This window comes from Saccostrea echinata, unplaced genomic scaffold, assembly GCF_033153115.1.
Source record: "Saccostrea echinata isolate AGI-Se365-2 ecotype Australia unplaced genomic scaffold, CSIRO_AGI_Sech_v1 ptg000006l, whole genome shotgun sequence".
NCBI lineage: Eukaryota > Metazoa > Mollusca > Bivalvia > Ostreida > Ostreidae > Saccostrea > Saccostrea echinata.
The window spans coordinates 3,783,246-3,790,000 of NW_026889755.1; positions in this window are offsets into that span (position 1 = coordinate 3,783,246).

The window sequence follows — 6,755 nt, forward strand, 5'->3', positions numbered from 1 at the left end:
ACCTTGATCTAGTAAGTTGTTCACTAAATATTTTTTTCATCAATCCTTTCAACAGTTTGAACTTGGATGCTAATGTTTTTAAGAAAATGTTTTTATAACAAGATCATAAAATCTTAGATTCCATTCTTATTTCCATTTATGAATCAGTGGCATTTTTTAAAAAATCTTTAAGTGAATACATCATCAGAAAAATATCAATATTAAGCTCGGCTTCGACTCGGTCAGTATTGATATTTTTTTGGTGAATAACTTTTTCTTTTCATTTACAATGATCCTTCCACATAGAAAAGTGAACATACACCAGGCAAGGTTACAACTATAAACTATAATAAGTAATTGTAGTAAAATAGATCATCCTTACCTTTAATTGATTTACAAATAATTTATACTGAAATGTAGGTCAAAATTAAAGTGTCTGTCAATTCTAATAAAACCTTAAACACCTCGGAGAGTTCAATTTTGATCGATTATTATTGAACTTTAACAAATGTGTTTTGCACTGTATTCATTTGATCTGGTATGCATATTTTAAAATAAGTTAAACCAATAACTTATATGGAAGTGTTCAAAATAAACCTCAAAGGATTTAATTCCAGAAATTATCCAATAAACGATCTTTAAAATTATCGAAAGAGACTATTGCTTTCTATATTGTCTTCAGATCATGATCGATTATGTTTATAAATGTAAAATAATAAAAATAAAAAGCAATTAAATCTATTTTCTACAACTACAAAAGCCTAATACTTTCACATGTCAAAAATTTAAACATAGCGTTAAAATGCATGTGTGTGAGTGAGAAAGGTTTCGTTTTTCTTTAATTTAAAGATATTTAGCGTCGATCGAAAGAGAGAGAGAATTTCGCCTTTCTTTGTCACTTTAACGATTGCAAATATTTCTGAAACATGATTGTCTTTGATCTGTCTCGTTAATATACATTTATACGAGATCTTTGCTTTTCTTCATCGGTGTATTTGAAACAAACAAATTCAAAGAATTAACCCTCCCCCCCCCCCCCATTTTTGAAAGTTCCTGCGTTATAAAATGAATGCTTATGACCAAAACCAAGAGAAAAAAAAAACTCTTTTTAACTCAATGAAATGTCAAAATTTATCGATGTATCTTACTGGCTACTGCGAAGACGACATTAACACCCCCTACCCATAGTTCTCATAGAAAACGTTAGGCCTAGCAGTTCTTGTTGGTGCAAGATTCCTTTGACCATGCAGAGAGTCTCTAATAGAAGTCTCTTTTTTAGTCGCAAGGAGTTGTGAAGTAAACCTATCATGTAGAAGTCATTTTTTTTTTTGCAATATATGGTTTTCCGATATTTATCTTTGACCGTATGACTTTAAAATTAATAGAGGTCTTCTTAAGACATATGGAGCTGTGATTTAAAATTTTATTGCAAAATCTTAAAGAAAGGAAAGTGTTACACACAGACGTAATATATGAATGATAACCTTGACCTTTTGACCCCAAAATCAATAGGGGTCTTTTTTTCTTTAGGAAGTTGTGATATGGAAATTCATTTAAAAACGAATGTGTAAAATAGAGACAGACGTACAGAAGGACGGAAAATGCAAAACTCATCATCAATGATCATTTTATCTTGGACGAATTCCAACCATTTCTTTGAATTTGTATTAAAATAACTCTAATTATGCATATGTAAGAGGATAAGGAGGTGCTATAAACACTTCATATCTATATTATGTGGAAGTGTAGAAAATGTCACAGTAGAAACCAGACCATCTTCTATGATCAACAAAATAAATTACACAAACATGCACGACTGTGAAATGTCGAAGATGGAATCAGTAGGTTATAAAAGAATAAATGTTAACAAAAATCAAATAATAGTGTGAAAGACCTATAAACATTTTCATATCGGTCAGATTTTATTTATGTTCTATATTTCAATAGCCGGTTAATTATTCAACTGTGATTTATAAATTATTACACAAACGTTTGTTGGAAATTAACGCACTATCGCCTTAACTACTTACGTACTTGGTTTGCTTCCTTCTGACAACATTATTTTTTCCTAAAAAAGTGAATAGAATATTTTTTATCTCAATGTATCTCATTTTTTAGACAGTATAAAGTTTACTCTTTAAAGAATTATTCTTCTGTTCAAATTCAAAGTAATTTTACAAATATACCTTTATATTGTATCCATACAACATGGATATTGTTTGAAAAAGATAATCAAAATAAAAAATAAATGCATTGCTATCCAAAGCAATGGCTTGTGTCACCCAAAGCTTATCTTAACTGTGTAACTACTATTTTAATATTTTGAAAAATTTAAGACTTTCTTAAACTTATCAATTTGTATTTCGATGGAAATGAAAGTAATTTTTTATATTTAAACCATAGAAAATTTGGAGAGATACATTAACATTACTCAAAATTTTGTCTAAAGGCATTTTTTTAATCTGTTAAGTTAATTGAGATCTTGATATCCATTTATCAGTACATTGTTATATTACAATACATATTTCTTAATGCACATGAACAAAAATCAAATAAACAAGAAGCCCAAGGGCCTTAACTGTCACCTGAACATTTACAAGTCTACCTGACCATTTACAAGTCTACCCCCCGGGGGTTGGGTGGGGCCACAATTTGGGATCAAAGCTATAAATTGGAATATATAGAAAACAATCTTTAAAATTCTTCTTCTCTTCAAGAAGAACAAAGCTGCGATTAGTCATATTGATATGGACTCATCTTCAGGTAGTGTAGATTTCAGTTTGTTCAGATAATGACCCCCATGGGGATAGGATGGAGCAACAATGGGGTATCAAAATTTTACATAGGAATATATATTGGAAACAGCTTTAACTAGATGCTGTCATGAGACAGTAATACCCGCACTAAGGTGTTTGCCTCTAAATGCACACTCCTTCATATTGGGCATACCAAGGAAAAAGTCCAAATAATTCTATAATTTACACAGTACATGTATTCGTCAAATCGAGCATAAAATGCTCAGGTGACGATGTGACCCATGAACCTCTTATAGGCATTTCATATACTTAATTCATAACCAGTATGAAATAACAGAATTTAATTAATGATGTAAATTAGGTTTTGATAAAAGGGGGGGGGTGTATAAATTTTTCGCCCATAATTGGAACTTTTTTAAATTTATTTTCTCAACAACAAATACTATTATTTTAGTACAAAGTGTTTTTGATGAATTTATCAAAATGTGCAAACTTTTTTTAGTATTTGATTAGGCAAAAACCTCCTTGAAAAGCCCTACCCAATCAATTTTGTCCCCCCCCCCCCAACACACACACACACAATTTGCCTGTTTTTGGAAATAGGCCTAGATGGCAAAGTTATGTTAAAACATCGTTTGTTATGATAATTTAAAATTTGTTCTTGTACTGTACATGTATGTGAACACCTTTTTGAAAATTTCTACATCACATTGGGCTTGCGTCACCCTACCAGTGCTAGTACTAGTTTTACCATTATCATTTTTAGATTGCACATGCCATGTGACATGGTGCAGTGTTACATGTACATGTATATCAGTGGAAATTAATTCATTTTGTGTTTTAATTGGATTATATTTCATGAAGTTGACAGGACCTATGACAGTCGGTAAGTACAAGTTTAAGTATAGATTGGGGTAAAATAAACCGAAATGCAAATGGTTAGGTTAAAGTTTAAAAAGGATCAAAGATCATCGGCAATCTCCTATGCAGAGTTGTCGTTCGTTTCTCTCTCAGACACTGAATGTATGAGCCGATGGTAGAGAGTGGATCATCAGATGCCACAATAGACGAATTTCACATTCTGAAGAGTTATCTCCCGTTGTCGACATTACATTCAGTAACAGGCACAGATCCGGGAATTTTTTTTCCGGGGGAGGGGGGGTCCACACTTCAGTCCAAAAAAATTCCAGCCCAGAATTTCCTGAGGAGCAAAAAAAAAAAACAAACAAACAAACAAACAAAATAAAAACAATGATGGTGGGGTCCATGTTTTTAAAGGGGGGGGATCCAAAGTCATTTTATATTTGCTTCTGTAAATCAGTATATAGTCCTATTTAAATAACTCTGCAAATTCCAAGGGGGGGGGGGAATGGGTTCCAATCTCCCTAGCCGCTCCCTGTCCCTGAAATGGCAAATGATCATGTGACTCCTAAATAGTAGAAAACTTTTCCATTTGACTATACATAATTTTGTTTCTTGTGTTATTATGTTATGTACATTTAATGGTTTAAGGTTATGAACCCTTGAGGTCATCCCCACTCTCTTAATGAACTGGAAATGTTCATAATATGACTACATCAAATTAAATAAAAGTGCATCAATGATAAGATTACTTGACATTTCAGTCATGAATTTGGGTCAACCCATGTACCCTCCTAGAATTAGGAATGAAAATCATTCATAGAGATGGACCATTAAACTATTTGTATACATTCACATTTTTTTTTTATGTCAAACCAAAGTATTAGACTAGTTTGCATACATAACAAACAGGGGTCTGGGAAGGGGAAGGGGCAATTAAGGGGAAGGAGTTATCTCTTTACGTCTTAATTGTTGAAAACTCCTAAAATGAATGTTAAGCTCAAATCTGACTTGTACGTCTTCATTATTTTTAAGTGGTGGTGTCTCCGTATGAGTGAAAAATTCCCAAGAGGGACATTTAACAACAAACAAACATTAATGACTTAAAAAACACAATATACATGTACATGTTTATTAGTCAACGGATATACTTCTGATCATATCTCTAGTTCTCCCTTGAATCAGAAATGATGATATAAATATTTTAAGAATGATTAAGAGTTGAAAAGGTTGTGCATTTTAAAATTCACTAAGCTCTGTGGTTGAATTAGCTATACCAGTTTAGCTTATTTTGCTACTCAAAGCACCTTGATTAACTATTTTTAATCATACTGTTTTCTGAAATGTGAAGTTTTTTCAACATGGATACAAGTCATACCTTTTAGCTTCTGAAAACAATGCATGAAAAAAAAACTGCGTTTCAAATACTGTAACTCTTTCCAAGTACTTGTGATCATCAGGTTTTAGCTCACTTGAGTTTTTCTGGTTTTCTGATCACATTTTGTTTGTCATCCATCTGTCCGCCTGTAAACTTTTCACATTTTTGTCTTCTTCACTAGAACCGCTGGGCAATTTCAACCAACCCTGCCACAAAGCATCTTCGGGTAAAGGGGATTCAAGTTTGTTCAAGTGAAGGGTCACACCCTCTTTCAAGGGGGGATAATCAAGAATTAGTGAAAATTTGGTGGTATCATTTTAAAAAAGTCTTATCAAGAACCACTGACTGGGCCCAAAAAGTTGAAACTCTCTTTACACAGACTTAGTGTAGCTTCAAATTTGTTAAAACTATGACCCACTGGGGTAGGGTGGGGCCACATATGGGGATCCAATGATTTACATAGAAAAATGCAGGGGATTTTTTCCGTCATAAATCTTCTTCTCATGAACAGCAAGGGCATTATTGTCGTCCGTTTTCACAAAAGGGACCTAGGGGACATTAAATCTCATTTGTCTGTCAGTCTGTCTGTTTGTCCGTCTGTCCGTCTGTCACAATAAATTTAACCTTGGTCATAACTTCTGAATAATAAGAAATAGGGCTTTCATATTTCACATGTACATTACCTACAAGAACTTTCTAAACATACCATGATTTTTGAACCCATTACCTTGACCTTGAAGTTTGACCTACTTTTCAAAAAATTTAACATTATTTTAAATGATCATTTTGAAAGAGAAAAGATAGGGCGTTCATATTATACATGTATATTACCTGTGACAAGACCTTTCTAAATATATCATGACTTTTGACTCTGTGACATTGACCTTGAAGTTTAACCTACTTTTCAAAAATGTTATATTTCCTTATAACTTTTGATTGAGAAGAGATAGGACTTTTATATTTGACATGTACATGTACATTACCTGTAACAAGATGTTTCCAAGCATGCTATGATTTTTTTACCCCTTGACCTTGATGTTTTACCTAATTTTCAAAAATTTTAACTTTGGTGATTACTTTTGAATGACATATGATAAGCCTGCATATTTGAAACAATATGTCATAAATAATGGCATCCCATCCACTAGGACACGGAAAGCTGGGGACCACAATTCTTTGAATTTGCTTGTTAGTCATTTTGATATGGAAACATCCTCATATAGTGTAGATTCAAGTTTTTTATGCCCTGCCATGAATATGGCCAAGGCATATAGTGTTTGTCATGTCCGACTTCAATAAAACGTCATATGCTGATACATACTGATGTAAGCTTTTCAACTGCATCAAAATTTTTTTACCTTGACTTTTCCTTTGACCTTGACCTTACTTTTCTTAAATTAGTGTCTAGATCAGTTTTGAATAAACAATTCAAGATATATTTATCAAACTTCATATGCTGATATATACTGCTGAGAGATATCAATTGCATCAACTTTTTTGACCTTGACTTTTCCTTTGACCTTGACCTCATTTTTTTAAATTAGTGTTTATCTACGTTTTAAATAAACCATTTCTGATATTTTTATTGAACTTCTATGCTAATAGTAAATACATACTGATATAAGCTTTTCAACTGCATCAGCATTTTGACCTCAACCTTTCCTTTGACCTTGACCTCTCTTTTCTCAAATAAGTTTTAAATAAATAATTCAAGATATTTTTATCAAACCTAATATGCTGATATGTATTAGTATTAGTGAGAGCTATTCAACTGCATCAAA